A 19,519-nucleotide genomic window follows, 5' to 3' on the forward strand; every position below is an offset into this window, starting at 1 on the left:
TCCAGTTCCAGAAGGCTATAAACACTTGTAAGAGCATCATAACATCCACCCCATGTTCTGTTAACATCCTGTGCCCACAGATTTGTGTCTACTGTATGTCTAAGGTCACAACGTCTCTGATCCCTGCCAGCTGTCCATCCCAAGCCTGGAAGTCCCACTGAAAGGCAAACTCTGGCACTCAACCTCATCCCTTTGTGTAGCTCTTGTATTTTACTCTTTTTTTTAGCAGACCTTGAGTAAAAAAAAAAAAGAACAACTACTTTCTGTAATCCCATACTTTTATGTCATAAGTATGTTTCTTCTTCAGAAGAGATATCGGGGACAGAGAGCTGGGACTCTTAGAAGAGCTTTACAGCACAAGGTAGCAAACATTATAGTCACGGGACAGAGAGCTGGGACTCTTAGAAGAGCCTTACAGGACAAGGTAGCGAACACTATAGTCATGCTTTTAACTGAATGATCATATGCTATATCATGTGTAGAAAATGTCACACAAGCATAGGCATAAAATATGTGGGAACAGCTCGTGATGCTCAGACTATTAAGAATTAGTCACAAAAGTATGCAGGTAACAAGGTGGAGACATCTGTCTGGAAAGAACAGCCATCAGCCTTAGGAATGTTTGATGTCTACAAGCCACTGTATAGATTTTCTTAGGTAAACAGATAGACCCAGTACCCTTTCTCTAATGTTTCACTATGAGGTGACAGCTCTATGAAAAAAGAAGATAGGAAGTCAGGTCAACACTGGTCTCTGGAGCTATCGGTTCCTGCAATAGATACCCTCTCTGTAACTTGCAGGATGCCAAATACTACATGGGTTAAGGCAGGCTGTTTGTTCTGCCTTTTCTTCTTCCTGCAGCCAGCTCCTGGTGACTGGCAACAGTTTTGGTGCTTCAGGCATTCTGGTTTTCTGCTTTTTGTTCAACAAAATACTACAGTACCTGTGCTTTTGTTCCTGCTATTCCACAACACAGCATTCCATGGCAGTCTCATTTCACAGGCTTGCAAAAAATGCTTTCCTGTTCCGATGGAATTTTCTGTGAGCCCATGGGTCAAAAGAGTGATCAGTAGCAGTGACCAACCTAAAGCTCTGCTTTCCTGCAAACTGTTCAAATACATCAACCATCAAATTTCAGTTAATTGTTAATAAGCTGTATATGCAGCATATAATTTAAATCTTCATTGCACAACCACAATTAATCTGTAGTTCAAGAATAAATCTACTAAGCCGTCTAATAAAACTTACTGAATGTGATTTGAAGCTGTGAGTAAGAACAGTTTCCTATGCAAAACACTCTGTGGTCAGGAAATATGACTTTATTTGCAAAACATGAACAAACAGAAGTGCATCAAAGATATCTGAGTCCATCATCAATCTCTCCTCCTGACAGAGACAACCCACAGGATGCTGAATTTTGGTTAACCAAATAGGTCAAAAAAGCAACACAAATGAGATATTATGCAGCATATTTTTGGAGTTTCAAGAGATAAAGTGATCTGAACTCCCTGTCATGGGTTCAGCAGTAGCAGTCATTTTTTCTCCTTCTTGTAGCTGGTGCAGTGCTGTGTTTTGACTTCTGGGCTGGGAACAGTTGCTTGATAGCGAGCATGTTTTGAGGGTGTTTTTGTTCAAGGCCTTTTCTGAGCACGTGCTCTGCCAGGGAGGAGAGGAGGCTGGGAGGAAGGAGAGCCAGGACACCTGACCCAGGCTAGCCAATGAGGTATTCCATACCATAGCACGTGATGCCGAGGATGCAACTGGGAGAGAGACCTGGAGGGGGTGGAGCTCTGGGGGGAAATGGAGGAGGTAGCACGCGGTGCTCGGTCAGGCAGGGTGGAGTGAGTTATGGGTTGGTGGCTGGTGAGGTGTTGTATTCTTTTAACTTGTTATTGGCTTTATCATTATTATTGTGTTATACCTTAGCTATTAAACCGTTCTTATCTCAATCCTTGGGGGCTACATTCTTTGGATTCTCCTTCCTAACTCTCCGGGACTTGGGGGAGCAAGGGGGGGAGTGAGTGAACGAGCTGTGCGGATTTGGTTTAAACCACGACACTCCCCCAAACTGGAATGAAAAATGGAACTGGAAACCCCATAAGGTGGCGCAGACACTGCCATTGTTCTGTGCTGCATATTCCCGTGGGGATGGAAGCATTGCTTTCTACACATGGCTTTTGTAATGTTTAATTTTATAAGGTAAAGATATTACAGTAATGGGACCACATAAGCCACAGAAAAAGAAAGAAGTGTGTTAAAACAGAAACTTCCTTTGCGCAGCATGGCTACTGGGAGCACACTATAGCCCTAAGCATTTAAAATTTCTTGAGCAATGTAGGCTGACTCTCATGGGAAAGACCACAATTTGTGAAGATTATTTTAAACCTAGCTTCCAACCATGTCTGTCTTCCCTCACCTTCTGTTTCCATTTTGCACTGATTTTGTGAAGACACCTGTAGTTTACCTTGCATCTAGTCTTGAGGTCTCAATACCTGAGAGTGGAGTGAGTCCATGTGGTCCAGCTACAGGCCTCAGCCATGCTTTGAATCTATGCTGAGGAGACATCTCTGTACATGGTAAGGAGCCCCCACCCCTAATTTTCTATGGAAAATAAACCTCACTTTGAGGGCTCAAGTGATATTCTTCCTCTATTCGGATTCGTAGTATGAATGCCTAGAAATCCGGAACTTAAGGAAGTAACACAGCATGTGCCTCTTTTGTGTCTAGAGACATTCTAAAAAGGTTAGCTAATTAAGAGTTCATGTAGTGGGCCAAATTGTGGTTGTTATACTACACAGAGTACTTCACACTTTCCCCTTTACAGTGAATAACTTGATGTAGACCGAGAACCTGAATATAAAGTTTTAATTGCTTGTGAGATTTAACTCATATCAGCAGTACCGTAGGGTTGTTCTGTGCATTTTAATAACACAGCTGCAAGATTATGCTATGATGATAATTTAAACGTAGCTTCTTTTTGCTGAATGTTTATGGTTAAAGGAAAAGGAAGAGTAAATCTGAGCTGACAGAAGGTGAGCAATGTGAACTCGTGCAAACCTGCAGCTCTGGGCTAACAGGTGCATGACTTGAGGTTTAAAATGGTGCAGTTGACATTAAATCACTCCCATTACATGGTTTCTGTTAATACCTGTGGGACAGCATGTCCAACATCTATGAAATACTATGGATCTCTTGAATCTTTTTCTCAGTAGGGTACTTGTTTCTAATTTTAGAAAGAAGAGCCAACTGATATGGTTTGGTTTTCCCTGTGCAGTTGTACAAAAACCCCATTAACAGTTTCTACATGTTTGTTCTAAGCGATGATCATAGCAAAGGACCTGGGCAGCAGTTGTCATTACTTGGCAGTGACAATTTTACCCCAGTAGATATCAGGGATTTATCTAGTATCATTCTCACTATTCAGGTATTTACCAGGTGTTAATACCTCAATATGATAGACTATCTTTAGTCTGACTTTCCTGATTTACAATCCACACAATTAATTTAAGCCATTTAACTGTGTATTCTTGTTATAATGCCTGCAGTGATGAGAAATCACTGGAGAATATTAAGTCAACTGTATATCTATATTTATGGATTGCAGATCTCATCCCAAGTCTATGATGATGAGGAGAAGTCTCCTGTCTTCCACCAGCTCTGGTTTCACTCCTAACCAGGAGTCAGAGGACATCAAAAAAACATGTCAACTTAGAAACACCCATAAAGATGTCAAATGTTTGACTAATGTCACCTAATGCAAAGATTGTTTTATCACAAGTAAAATAGGATCTTAATCTTCACTTCATTGTTTCTTTCTTGTGTGACGGGTCTAACTTCTAGCAAAGAATGCGGATCTGTGGTTGGTCCTTTAAAATAAGCTAATGACTGAATCCATAACAAAAGCCCTTTCATTTGGAAAAGATTAAAATGCTTTGTGTACTAACGCACAAGTTGTCCAGACATCAAAGCATGCAGTCAGCACGCTTTCTCACTTTTGTGACTCCTGAACATTATTTCCATGTTTGGGGAAGAGCCAAAGGAAAAGAGAAAGCACTGTCTGGGTGATAATCCCTTCATTATGCTGCATCATTTACTGCTTGCATCCTTTAGGAAGTCCAAACAGGAAACTAACAAGCTGTGTCTCTAAGGAGACTCAGAAGATGGCAGAAACTAAGACTTTGTTATGTTATGATAACCAGGAAGCAGCACATGAAGTTATTTGTTTTAACCTCATTCTCTTACGTGTCCACTGAAAAACTGACTGAGAGCCTGGTTTAGGCACAGAATCGTGGAATTAATATTTAAAGTAGATTTTAAACCTTTTCATATCTTTTTTCTACTCACCTACCTTCCCACTTTCCTTTACATTGGTGTGCACAGATAGGGCATTATCTGATCTCATGCTGATTCTGCATTTATTTCTAGTGAAGCTAATCCTCATTTTTCTTAGCAGTCACTGACAAAAATGACTGCTGTAAAAAACAGGCCAAATCGTTCACCTATATTCATTCTGCATAGCAGCTTATGGGTTAACGAAACAGAAACATCTAAAATTTGTCCCTTGCTAGAACCAGTGTGGCAGGGGCAGGCATATAAAGGGGCCTTACTGACCCTGAAACAGCTTCTTGTCTCTAACTCTGGCCAGCTGCAGCTACTTGTAAAAAGTATTAGTAGAACAAGGCTAATGAGAATTTGTCTATGTTGTGCTCTTCTGTATTCCAGTAACAGCCTTCCAGGTGTCCCGGCAGCAAAAGGTTATGCCCTTATTCAATAGCTACTAATTAACTTTCCTTCATAGCTCTGTCTAATCCCTTTTTAAACTTTGTATCTTTCTTGCCTCCACAACATCCCCTGGAAATACCTCGCACATTAATCATTAAACACCAACTGTGATTAAAAAGGAACATTCTGCTGCTTCTTTTTTTAACCTGCCACTCAATAATTTAGCTAGGCATCCTTCTCTCTGATTATGTGAGAAAGAATGAGCACATCTTTTCCTGGTTACTTTCTCCATTACTGTTCATGACTCAGAGGATCCTCAGCATTTCCAAGCTGAAAAGCCTCCTAGTGAAGCCACCCCACTCCACCAGTCATCTGTGACACCCTTGTCTGTGCTGTATTTGTTGGTGGTGGAAGAACAAGAATTAGATACTCTTTCCTAGACACTGATGTGCTTGCTTTGATGAAACCACCTAATGTTATTTAATGTACCTAACCCTACACAGAATCTGGACCTTTTTAGTGCCTTTCTGAACAATACCAGATAGACCATCTGACAGACTGCTGCTCGTCACTGAGCTGATGCTTTCAGAGAACTAGTCACAATGATACCAATGTGCCTTTCCTGAACACAGACAGCTAATGAAGAGCCAGCTGTTGGTACAGCTAGTATGGCTTTTCCACAGGCACAGAAGGACTTTGTACTTTTCCACACCACATTTAAATGTCTTGTTTTATCAGACAAAATGTGAGAAAATTCAGTCAGACCCTTCCATAGTTCTTACAGATGTTTTAACGTGTCTGACTAGCCTAAATAATTCTGTAGCACACTCAGTGTCTGTTACCTCTCCCATTTGAGAATAACAAGGCAAAAGTCCCTGATCCCAGCACAGATGTTGGTAGGATTCCCCTGAGAACTCTTGTGGCAAGGCAGCCTCACCAGTGAACTGAAACAGCATCAGTCAGGCTGTGTAATATGCCATAATTTTTTACTTAACACCACTCAAATGGAATTGCAGACTGAAGAACTCCTATCAACAGTGAGGGGGGGGGAAGAGGATGCTGGTCTCTTCTCTCCCTGGTAGGAATCTGGTGCTGTCATCCAAGAAGAAAAGTAGTTCCAGGCTAGAACAGATATAGGACTTTGCAGCTTGTCTCAGGTTTAGATCGAAATCAAACCCTTGCTACTCTACAGATGATGAAGGAAATTCTTGTTAGGAGAGAAAAGGGGGTAACATGCAATATCAAAAGCATCATAGAAATCGCATTCCCATGGCATTTCTTCAGCTCAGTGTTTGACGTGATAATTGAGCCATTCCATTGTCAATAACATCCATCCTGCAGCTGACTCATATATGAGCGCCAGGTCTAATGTTGCAAGAAGCACAAGTATTTCTCACTGTGATACACTGAAGCTGGTCGTGCCAGCAGTGTTCCAGCTATTACAATCCATGAATGAATTCTCAGACTGAAGAGGCCAAGTGAGTTGCTAGAACATTGCTCTTTCTTATTGCCTTATCAGTACAGACTGAGAGAAAATCCCAAAAGATCTGTGGCAAGCCACATGTTCCAGTAATTCCTTGAACAGGAACTGGAGGAGCAACTACCAGAGAATTATCTGAATTAGTTGAAGATGCCTGTGGACATGAGCTTCAATTCCAAAGAATTTATGAGGAACCCCCCCCCCCCTCCCCCATCCTTTCAATTAAGTTATCAAAAACCTGGATATTTCTTTACTTAGCACATTGGATTGAAGATTAAATTTTTATGAGTTTTTCACCAGAAAGCCTAAGGAACATTCTAGCTCCTGAAGAAAAGCCAGAATTTCAGGGGTGAGAGAGTTTCAATCTCATGCTTCACTTCCTTTAGGGCAAAGAATTCAGCCTGTAAAGATTCTTCCTGGAAATTAATTTGGCCAAAATGAATTAATTTTCTTTTAAGGAAGTTTTGGTTTTAATAAATTGGCATTTTCCTGTGACTGAAGTTCTAATCAAGAAAACTCTGTTCTACAATGACACAGGCCTCTCCCACGGTGAAGGAAAATTTGCCATCATATTTTATAAAGACGCCTAATTAAGTAATTTCTGTCTCTCTTTTATTTTTAAAGCACTTGCAGTCAGAACAGCTTTAATTTTAGCCTAACCACACCAATATTTAATCATTGCACCACATACGTAGGTAAAAATGATCCCAACTGCTTAAGCACCGGTGCTGTCTTCTTCTGCCTTTGTAGAGCCTTCTAAAACCAGGAAGTTCTCTCTGTGTTTTTACCATTTATGTCATTGACGTACAAAAGAGAAAAAAATGTATTGAGTGCTGACCTGCTCCTTCCAGTATGAATTATCTGGACCTTAAATGAGCCACAACAAAATCAAAGCTCTAGTTTATAGTACACAAGCTCATGCTATGGCAGATAGAGCCTATATGGACCTGCAATCACCTGTTCTTAAGGAAGAAATCTTTCATTCTTTTGTGTAACTACAATCTTCCTGTAATAGGAACTTAACAGTTAAGTATTTTAAGAGCTGGTAAGGAAAAGAGGGAAACTGCCAAACCCACATTTATAGGAACGTAAGTCAAATGAAGGCTCGCTTTTCTTCACCTATCCCTTTTATACCCATAATCTGCCACTAGGGAAATTTTCATTGTGTATATGTACGCAGGATAAGAGACTGAAGTTAGTGGGAGCTTTTCCCTTATTTTGAGTGGGAATAGGATTGTACCCTGTTGTATGCCTCGAGTACCATACATCCCTAAAAACTGTATGTTTCATTCAGGTTCAATGTGACATCTGCTCACATGTCATACCAATGACCGGGAACAAGATTTGCTTTCCACTATGAGTATGCTAATTACTGAGATAAACCTTTAGACCCTTCCTACTCAAGAACTGCTTCAGCAAGCTGTTCTCCAGCATGAGTCCTGTTTGTTCTGAGGCTTTTGTGCAAGAGTTTTGGGCAAATGGATTTACTGGAAAAGGCATCTGCTCTTTAGGATGACCAAACGCTCTTTAGGATAATTTCCCAGAAAAGCGTTATGTGCTTTTCCCCTTCACTTTTGAAAGCCAGGCTCATTGCAGAACTCTGCACATTAAAGTGCTATGTACCCCAGTGAAGCATGCATCTCTTTCACGTGGCTTCTGTTACTTACAGACCTGATTTACTTCTGACTAAAGTTATTGGAAAGGTTTTCACCACTTGCAGGGCAATGTCAGTGGAAAAACGGAGAATGGCTGGAGTTTTAAACAGATTTGAAGAGACACATAAATATGCATATCTTTATAAAGGCAAAACAGTTTCTCTTTTGCTTCTCTTTTGCTTTGCGAAATACAGACAGCAGCCCTGATCCTACTTGGGGTTCTAATGCAGCAGAAATAATGAGTAAGCCTGTGAGACTGCTTCAGTGCAATTACTAGTGTATACAGATTTTGTGCAAACTGCAGCCCACAGTAGCAATTCACAATTGCCCTTGGGAATCTCAAGTGTAGCTGGAAACGTGCACAGTTTCTGCTAAAGGTGTTCCCACTGGTTTTGGGGAAGCCACAATTCCTAGTCTTTATTCATTGCATGTCTTTCCTGACTTGGCTTTTACAAAGCCCTTTCACTTCTGGGTTCAGGCTATCCATGCGGCTCATATATGGACCAAGTCCTTAATCTGAAGAGAAGTGGTATTGACTAAGAAAAAAACACAAACCTGGGGGCTAACTGAACACCTGTAGTTAACCCTACTCTGTTCAGGCTGCTTCCAATCTGTCTTCCTCTCCTCCAGGTACTGCCTCTTTCCAGAATCAGTGCCCTGGAATAAGCTTCCAAACTTTTAGAACCACAGAATATCTCAACTTGGAAGGGACCCATATGGATTATTGGGCCCAGCTCCTTCCTACTACTACTATTTAGTTTTAGGCAGAACTACCTAAAACTAAATCTTGTGACTAAAAGCATATGACACTAAATCCTGTTCTAGTTTTGGACAGGGATGGTTTTGTTCTGCTTGGCTACATCTAGCACAGTTTGAATGGTACCATCTGACAAGTATTTAAATGGGTACTACTACCAAAGCTGTCAGAGTGGCATGGCTATGTCTGTGTTCATTCAAAAGTAATGCAGCTGCTGAGAAGAAACAGCCCAAGAGGCTTCTGAGCTGTGCTGGGACAGGGTAGAGCTCATTTGAATGACAGGCACATTTTGGTTAACAGCAATCAGCAGGCTAGAGTTGAACTGAAAGGGCAGCTGTGTGCACTTTGGAATACAGGCAAGCCGTCAGAAATTAAGAATGAGCTTTTCATCTCAGTGTATTTCAAGTTTCTGCCAGTTAGCCTCAGACCAAATTCCCACTGCTCAGTTATTCTTCAGCCAAATTATTACTGAACAATCTTTCTGCATGAGATCTTCTGTCAAAGTTCTATCTTTTTTTTAAGAGAAAACTTGATGAATATTCTGGGATCTTCTCCAGCACACTCCACTTCCATCTGCATCACTGGATCAAAAGCTGCTCTGTGCTCTCACACCTTGTTCTTTCCACTGCTGCTGGTGTTGACGGCATCACACCACACTCAGCTGCTAATCATTGCAAATTTCAGCCAGCCTTTGACTAATCCTTACAGGCATTTTGGCCCTGTATAACCCAACCCAGCTGGATGTCAAGCCATGTACTTGCAGCTAGTACGTTTATATTAGAGTCAGTGAAGATGCACAGGGAATGTGTATGCGGATGGGAGGAGGTTTTGCTCTCCTTGGAGGCTCCATCTCCTGTTTTTCTGTTATGGCGCTACTCCAGAACATCTTCTTTCAGCCCCGTAGTCTGATGTGCCCATTGTAGACACAGCACTTCTCTCCACGTGCAGGCAGCAGCTTATGCCAACCTCTGTCTCTTGACCCTTTACAGAATGGTAGGGGTAAGGGGAGGAAAACTTATCTCATTGTAATTGTATTTATCCCTAACACATAACTTGAGTTTCTTCTATCTGATTTTCAACTTTGTCATGTTAAAGTCCTATAAATCAACTAAACATGACAAAAAGGGGGAAAAAATAAGAAAAATAAAGAAATTAAAGGAGTTTGCTTTACAATTAGCTTTATTAGGAAAAGTTCCTGCAATGATCTAATTAAGCAAAGATATTTCTTATGGTGCTATAATAATTAGAAAGCTGCACACTGGCTATGACCTTGTAGTTCTGAACTACAAATTTCAGATCTGTTGGGTTTGGGGTTTTTAAACCATTTTTAATTGCTTTTTCTTTTCAATTCTTTCCAAGTACTATCCAGGGATTTTCACTTACCTGTAAGCTCAAAGGTGCATATCTGAAACTGGTTACAAAATTACTACAGGACAATCAGAAGCAAAATTCAATAGAAAAGCCTTGAGCAACCTTTACAGGCTGCATGATCGATACAAGTGTCAATGTCAATAATCTAACCTGTTTGTCAACCAGCTGCTGACGTCCAAATTCCTGCAGTCGTTGTGTAAATCACCCAAAAACAAACAGTGAAGGAAAGAAATGTCCTGTGTCCCTGGTAAAAACAAATAACATACGGTGGAAGCCTATACAGAAAGAAAGAAAAAAAAAATTGCAAAAGAAAATGTTATATAAAGATTCCTAAGTTCATTTGGAAACGCAAAAAAAATCACAAAGTTAATTATATAGTTATATCCTGCCTCTCTAATCTCCTCTCCTGAGACCTCACTTAGGGTACAGTTCTGGTGTCCTCAACATGAAAAGGATGTGGAATGCTGGAGCAAGTCCAGAGGAGGGCCATGAGGATGATCAGGGGATTGGAGCACCTCCCGTACGAAGACAGGCTGAGAAAGTTGGGGCTGTTCAGCCTGGAGAAGAGAAGGCTGCATGGAGACCTCATAGCAGCCTTCCAGTATCTGAAGGGGGCCTATAGAGATGCTGGGGAGGAACTATTCTTTAGGGACTGTAGTGATAGGACAAGGGGTAACGGGTTGAAACTTAAACAGCAGAGGTTTAGATTGTATATAAGGAGGAAAAAGGAGGAAATCCTTTACTGTTAGGGTGGTGAGGTACTGGAATAGTTTGCCCAGGGAAGCTGTGAATGCTCCATCGCTGGCAGTGTTCAAGGCCAGGCTGGATGAAGCCTTGGGTTGTATGTTTTAGTGTGAGGTGTCCCTGCCATGATAGGGGGTTGGAACTGGATGATCTCAAGGTCCTTTCCAACCCTAACTATTCTATGATTCTATACTGTTATTTGACCTGTGAACCTGAACTAAAATTGAATTGCATGTGTATATAAAATGTGTATTTGTGCTGACAAAATGGTGGAAGCATATGGAAGGAGTGCTCTGGTGATTTTTGCATACTGCTATTTGTAAATGTCACTGAAGGCTTAAAAGAAAAGACTCTCAGAATTTATGCCATACATTCAACAATGAAATATAGCCTTAGAGTACCAGAAGTACATATGGTATTTCTGTGAATAGGTTAAACCACATATCTGTCCCTAGCCTGACGTCAAGGGAAAACAGGCTGCTGGAAAGACTTTCTTGCAGGTTGAGTCTGCTTTTGCCACCTAAGTTTTTCTAAGGAATGTTTCTAGCACAGTCCAGGACAAGCTCTGATGTATTAAAGGATTAACAAAGAATCAAAACTGTCTCTACTTTAGATCACAAAGGGAAGAGGTTAACTCTTGTGTAGTTCACAAAACCTGATAAAGCTGTTGGAACTACAGACAGAAGCCTGTTAAAGAAGGAGCTGATGTGTTGAACTGATGAACAGGTACACTGCTACCTGGGAGAAGAGGGAATGACTCTATAAACCCTTGCAAAGGACCTTGGTGGAAAAAGCTGGGCTGTAGCCTGAACGGATTTTACAAGGTGGTTTAACCTATGCTTTTGTCCAGAAATATGGCTGGTAGATCTGCAGCATCCTGATAGAAACTTAACCTAATCATAAAGATTTCATGTTCTCCCCCCACCATAGTTTCTGTTGCTTAAACTAGAAAAACTTGCTTAAGCTGTAGAGTTTTTCTAATGTAGAATAAGGTTTCTCTAATGGACTACATAAATGTTTATTTTTCCATGCAAAAATGAAGAGATAACTGCTTGCCCTAATCCCTTGAACATGTAACTTAGCTTTTTGCTTTTGGCCATCTTGGAAGTCTGTTATCATGTTATCAATATTCACTTCTTTATATGAACTAGTCTTATTTTATATGAACCAACTCAGCTGTTTAAACTTGTTCCCAATGAAACATATATTCCAAAACTCTTCTTCCTGGATCTCTGTTCTGGATTCTCTCCAATTTATGTGCATCTTTCTCAAAATGTGAACCCAAAATGCAATAAAATTTGAATGCCAAAAAAATATTTTCCTGATAAGAACAGAGTAAAATAAATACCTCTCATGTTTTATGAAAAAGATCCCTATTAGTACATGTCACTACAGATTGTATTTGTTGCAACTGCTTTGCATTACTGGCTAATTGAATTTCTAGTTGACTTTGTTTTCCCTATTTCTTGCAAAGCAGCTATTGCCTAATCTGTTCCCCAAATACCACTGAATTTTTTCTCCTGATGTTTTTTTTCGCGGATTTATCCTCATGTCACACGAACATACCAGACTCACTTTGATCTTTGCTGTTCATCTTCAATGTGCTTCCACACTTTCTTACTGTAATGTGAAGTATAAATTCATGAAACTGTTCCTAGTCCATCACCAACATTGTAACCTTCCTTAGACTAGATAAAGTCAAATCATTTGCAGTAATTTATTTTGCAACCTTGTCCTGGAATATCCCATTTCACAGAAATCCGTCGTTGACTACTCCATGAGTAGAGTTTTCTACCTGGCTGAGCACCAACCTTACATTTCCATCACCTCCACAACATTTCCCTAGCTTATTTATGGCATCCCTCAAAACCCTTCCTAAATGTGAGATATACCACAGCTACTGCTCCACCTTTAACACTAAGCCCGTTATCCTGGAAAAGAGGAAACAGAACTGGTAAGGCATGTTTTGTTCTTGGCAAACCCACCTTGTTTTTAATCAGCTATTTGTCTCTTACATGAGTTCTTGTTCCTTAGATACTCCTTGGAATTTCTTCCAAAGATATCTTCCTACCTGTCTGCCTTGCATCAATTCAGGGTTTCCTTCCTTTATTTGGAATGCTATTGTTTTGTAGTTTCCTATAACTCACATTACCATCTGACCTCTGGCTGAATCAAATCTCAAACAGATTTAATTACTGTCTCTTATCTATTAACTTCCTCTACATCTACAATAATAAGCTGCTACTAATGCATTCCCAGAACTTGCTGGGTAGTCTCTGTCCTTTTCTGCTTCTTTCCCAGCAGATCTCTTATTTTTCCTTTTTATTTTTAACTAAAAACATTGAACAAGTCTGCCTTCTATTTCTTTCTGGACTTCAGAAGAATCATGTACAATCTGACTGTGCAGACAAAAGCTTCATATGTGCCTCTTTTGTCTTCTCCCAAACTCTTCTATGCCAGTATCCTAATACAACCTAGTTATGATACTAACTGACCAGACTGTAATAAAATATCTCACTATATGTTGTGAAAAAGAGAAGAGGAGGAATTCTATGAAAAAGAACATAGGATAAAGATATAGGCATAGGTAGACCACTCAGTGGATAAAGAACTGGCTGGATGGCTGCACGCAAAGAGTTGTGGTCAATGGTTCAATGTCCGGCTGGAGATCAGTAATGAGTGGTGTCCCTCAGGGATCGGTATTGGGACCGGTCTTGTTTAACATCTTTGTCGGTGACATGGACAATGGAATTGAGTGTGCCCTCAGCAAGTTTGCCGATGACACCAAACTGTGTGGTTCTGTTGATACACTGGAGGGAAGGAATGCCATCCAGAGGGACCTCAACATGCTTGTGAGGTGGGCTGATGCCAGCCTCATGAAGTTTAACCATGTCACGTGCAAGGTCCTACACCTGGGTGGGAGCAATCCCAGGCACAGCTACAGGTTGGGCAGAGAAGAGATTGAGAGCAGCCCTGAGGATAAGGACTTGGGGGTGTTGGTCAATGAGAAAATGAACATGAGCCAGCTTCAGTGTGTGCTCACAGACCAGAAAGCCAACCGTATCCTGGGCTGCATCAAGAGGAGCGTGACCAGCAGGACGAAGGAGGTGATCCTGCCCCTCTACTCTGCTCTCCTGAGACCTCACTTAGGGTATTGTGTACAGTTCTGGTGTCCTCAACATGAAAAGGACATGGAATTGTTAGAACAAGTCCAGAGGAGGGACACGGGGATGATCAGGGGACTGGAGCACCTCCTGTATGAGAAAGTTGGGGCTGTTCAGCCTGGAGAAGAGAAGGCTGCGTGGAGACCTCATAGCAGCCTTCCAGTATCTGAAGGGGGCCTATAGGGATGCTGGGGAAGGACTCTTCATTAGGGACTGTAGTGATAGGACAAGGGGTAACGGGTTCAAATTTAAACAGCAGAGGTTTAGACTGTATATAAGGAGGAAATTCTTTACTGTGAGGGTGGTGAGGCACTGGAATGGGTTGCCCAGGGAGGTTGTGAATGCTCCATCCCTGGCAGTGTTCAAGGCCAGGTTGGATGAAGCCTTGGGTGATATAGTTTAGTGTGAGGTGTCCCTGCCAATGGCAGGGGGGGGTTGGAACTAGATGATCTTAAGGTCCTTTCCAACCCTAACTATTCTATGATTCTATGATTCTATACTGTTTCTATAGTGCATGGGTATAATAAAATAGAATAAATTCAAAATATATCTTTTTCATTTGAAGTAAAGGAACTTCAAACCTTTCTTGAAAATCAGATATTAACTACTAAGGATATTTGGGGGTTTTTTTTCAGTTTATGTTGAAAGATTTTCCCCATGTGGTACATATTTAGCCCTGACACAATCTGTGAGCAGGAAATTAACTAACACAAAATATATTTCTCACATTTCTTTAATTTTCTCTGATTGTGTCATTGTGTATCAGGAATGACATAAGTAAATCAGTACCACAAGTTTCAAGAGACTGGGAAAATCTTTGATCCGAAGAAAGCAATCAGCCTAGCATCCATTTGAAAGGAAATCTGAGGCTTTCCTATGGTATAAAAAGGAGTATGGAAGAGCTGCCAGCTGCTGCCAGAACTGACAGAAGTGTCAGAAAATGCCAATGCAAAGGAAGGTTTCAAGGTAGGTAGGGATCAACAAGGTTGTATAAGGCAACTCTCTTTTGAGGTGCAAAAGGAATTGTGCAAAAAGTAAGAACTAGGATCAACAGACATAGCTATAGATGAATAACCTGAATTCATAAAACACATGAAAGTAACAGATCTAGGCATAATTAGATTATTCCTTCACAGGAAGGCCTGGGGAAGGAGACCTAACAAGGGCTGACCCTTCTTCATCCTTCCCAAATTCACCCCCTTCCAGGGGTGCAGAACCACACTGCATTCTAGGAAATGAGAAAAAGCAAGCCAGAGGAAAGGGAATCAGACAACCTCCCCAGGAAGCAGCAGTCTGGGGTGCTCCACTCCCCAGCCCCTGGGATGAGCCTGCCTCTTAGATTAGCCTCTCATCAGAAGAAAACAGTTATAGCACCTGGGCCAGACACAGGACCAGACAGTCCTCCTGCCTTTTTCCCCAGCTCCTTCAGGCACTGCAGTCTGGCATGCTGTGGTACTCCTTTTGGGGTGGAATTTCAGTGACCCACTCTAAAAACCCGCTTAGATCTGGTCTTTCCCCTTCCCAGGGGTAGTTGTTCATCCAAAGGCAGGTGCCATTAACGCCTATGGCCATGTTAAAGTCCAGCTTTTCAGGCTGCCCCTTGGTAGAAGACTGTCTTCTGGAAGAAGTCTGAATATCAGCACAGCTGTAGCAGCACATCACAGCTGTAATCACACATCACTCTACAACACGCACTCCTGTACATGCATCAGCATCCAGCTGTAGGCACTTGGGAAATTTTCAGGCCACATAGAATTAGACCTGGAGGGCTAGAAAATGCTAGAAATCAGGAGTTGGAGTTGTTGTTGCCTTGGATCTACAGACCAAGCTGCAGGATGTGCAGAACTTAGACACACTGCAGTTTCAGGGAATCAAAGTTCACATTTGAAGAAGATAGGATTTCAGTCTATAGGTCTGGTTGGCATAGTGCAAGTCAGAACAGAGAATGACAGGTGACCTCTGTCTTGAGATGTGGATGAGATAGTACACTTCAAAGCCAAACACAATCTCTCCTTTTTATATGTGCAGAGACATGGTGTATAAGCAGTGTGGAGGGACTCAAGACGCAAAGAGCTTAAAACTTTTTGAAAAAAGCAGCTCAAGAACCCAGTGACCTTAGGTATTAGCTTGCACTTTTCCTAGAAAAAGTGTAGGTTTGTTCCCATACAAGGAAAGAAAAGTACATCTTTATGGTAACCAAGGAGCGTTATTCCAGTTTAAGCAGTCATCAGCTGGCAGATGTTTGTGGAAAAGCTTTCCTTCTCAACTGATGCCAGGAAAGGAGTACAGAGATACTGAGTGAGAACATATGGCATGATTTCATACTTTATCTCCTCGTAGCCAAATTGCAAGAGACAGCTAGCCCAAAAAACAGGAAGGAGAGATGTGAAAAATGTCAGGGTGGAGACGGAGACTGGGTGCAGTCAGAAGAGGACAGAGGTAGGGAGTCATGAACAGTAGAGGAAGGGTCAGGACCGGTGGAAGAAGTAGTCATGCAAGAGGCAAACAGTAGAAATAACACCATAATTCCTTATTTTGAATAGCAGTCTTTTTCTGTGTCCACCAACAAAAAATGTGTTATATCCACTGCAGTGCTATGCCTCTAATTGACATCTTCCATCCCTTTGACTCCAGATGGGCCTTGACTAACATTTAACTTACCACTGTAATTCTAATAAACAAAAAACTATTTTATGGAAACATTCTCACACAAAAAAGTGTTTGAAGAACATAAATAAGATTGTAAAGTCTTCTGAAATTAGCCAATGTAAAAACTGAGGATTCAGACACACTAAAATACATTCTTTAAATGCTTTACATTCTTTTCTCCACATTGCAGAACACAGGATGGACCAAGCTGTGGAACTGAATCCATGAGGTTGTTCGTGGCAGGATTCCTTTCTTACTCACTGCAAAAGCAGGAAGCTGGTAAGGGTTGAAGCAGGGGTTGGAGAAAAAGAAAGAGAAGACTGGTTATTTTTTTTTAAGGATGTGAATGTTGTCTTTGAGAATCAGATTTCCTCCTTAGCTCTGCCATAAAGCTCCTGTGGAATGACAAACAAGTCACTTAAAACAAACACACGTGGGTGATTATTACAAATGCTGTGTCCACCTTTTGACAACCAGCTGGATCAGTAAATTACTTCTTGCAAATGATGCAGCAATTAAACTTTGAATATACTGGTCAAAGAAAGTTAGCCGCATGTATTACTGATTGGACACCTGGTTTTTAATGTCCCTCATAAAGTAATTGCAGTTAAACAATAGTTTTGAGTACATTACGAAAGCTTTCCTGAGGTTTCCTTTATTGTTATGCAGCAGTATATAATCAGAGTTACTGTGCTCTCAACAAAAAACCAAGCCCAAAACACACAGAAAAGTTTTCGTAAGTTTCATCTAGCTGACCATTAGAACTGTTGGACACCTTCCTTTCCTTTCATCCTACACTTGTGTGTATTCCCTGAGAGGTATAGGAAGTAGTTCCACAAATCCATAGAGTAAACATAGATCTAAAAAAAAGCATCTGAGACCCTGCTTTAATCCATGGAGAGCCACGAGGTCCCAGTAGTGGGTTCAAGAAACATAGGCATTTGTGATGCTCTGGAATGCTCTCTGGAGCCTGTGAGAGCACAACAAACAGCTTCATTAGTTGTTCTTTTTCAAAGCATGTATTAGGCTATTGAATAGTAAGTTGCAAAGGTCTAAACTATTTCAGAGGGAAGCATATGTCCCTCAGGCTAATAGCATGCCAAACTAACATATCCAAGCTTAAGTGCTGGGTTTAGTCTATTCTGCCATGTTCATGAACATAAATGTAAGCAATGTCAATGAATTTTGAATGCAAGAAAGAAGGTCAAAAAGGGAGCAAACAAATCACACGCAGCAAAATAAACTGTGCTAACTTTAAAATTGCCCCTTTCTTCAGCCAAAACATGCACACATTGACTAGTTGTCCTAAAAGCACAAGCTCAGACCCCTCAAAAAAGCTGCAACTATGTTAGTCGCTTCTTAACAACCTACTGTGTTTCATTAGGAACCTGACATTTATTTCATGACCCAAATTTCTCTCTCTCACATGAACCTGGAGTCATCACTCTTGCAATGTTTAAATGACATGAGAAATACAGAAGTTTGAGAATACAGTACTATCAACATCTGCATTAAAAAAAAAAACCCAACCCCAAACCAATATTAAAATGCCTCAGCTTGTATTATTTTATTGTAACACTATATGGTCTCTGATGTTATGCATCAAAGCTTTACCTGGCCCACATGGAAAGGCTGAACGAGTTCATGACATACTTTGGTTGGTATCTAAAAGGTTAATTATGTGCCCAATTTCATGTTAGGTATATAGTGATGAGTCAAAGGCTCCCACCTCATGAGTTAATCTGAACTGCCCCAGCCCTGAGGAAAACACCCCTACATTAGGAACTGAAATCAAAGTAACTGCATCCAAACACCCCTATGGGAAGAGGGACAACCAGGCTTAATATCACCTGAGACTTTGGCTGACCAGAGAAAGTGGTCTAAAATGGATAGGGCTGTGCCACGGAGGTAGAGATGTCCCACTGGAATAACAAGGCTTTCCCGTTTCTCACAGGAAGTACAAGGGATGGGGCCTGCAGGCCAGGCCTGGTGCCCTGGCCACTGTGAAGAGTAGAATTTAGGAGAATGGAAGGTTGGGGAGTTGTGTTTCTTCCAAAATAAAAGCCTATTTTTTTCAGGCTACAGTGATATTATGGTACAATGTGCCTGTGTCAGCAGGCCACTTGTTTTTAACCCTTTTGTCTCCCTCTCCGGCAATTCTTTCAATGATTGAGCAAAATGGTTTGTTTTGAAGAGAAAAAATTGAGTACCCAGAAACCCAGGGGCTCCAAAGAGCTGAAGAGAGAGCCTGCAAGGCTGACAGGGCATCAGCTACAAGGTCCTGTCCGCAATACACCGAAACATCAAGACCCAGCATCTCCACTCAGGTCTCCACCCATGCACTGTGCAGGTTGCACTGTTTGGTTTTATTCCCCATGCAGGAGGTCGGGTCCCACAATATGCCCCCCGCCCCACCTTGCTCAAGCAGAGCAGAAGAAAGGAAAAGATGTGAGAAGACACAGCAGAGGCTTCCTTCTCCCCTTCTTCCATCTTGATCCTTCCATCAACAAGATGTCCTGGGAAGAGAGGAAGCAGAAGGACTACTGCTCACAGGAGAGCTGCACTGGGACTGGTCTCTTTGCTCTTCATCACCATCTCTCTACTGAAACACCCTCTAAGCAGGAGGAAAGAGCTCTGCCTGCTTCTGCTGGTTTTCTGAATGGCTGTTCCTCAGTGGAAGGTGGTTAAATGGGGATAATATCCATGCAGAGAGTGAGGCTTCATTACCCCCATGCATGGACTTGCAACACTGGTGAAGGTGCACAGCTGAATAAAATGAACCCATCCCACCATCCTGAGTAGGCTCATTGTACAGGTGCTTCCTGAAATATATGCTACAAGCATAACAAATGAAATGAAGATGGAAAAACAGGAAGTGCTGAAACTGGACCAACTGGCTGGAGAGACCTAGGATCAAGGATAATCTCTGTAAATTATGTTTTGCCTGGGCAAACAAGCTGTGGCATGTTCAAAAGCA

Source organism: Melopsittacus undulatus, chromosome 2 (assembly GCF_012275295.1).
Source record: "Melopsittacus undulatus isolate bMelUnd1 chromosome 2, bMelUnd1.mat.Z, whole genome shotgun sequence".
NCBI lineage: Eukaryota > Metazoa > Chordata > Aves > Psittaciformes > Psittaculidae > Melopsittacus > Melopsittacus undulatus.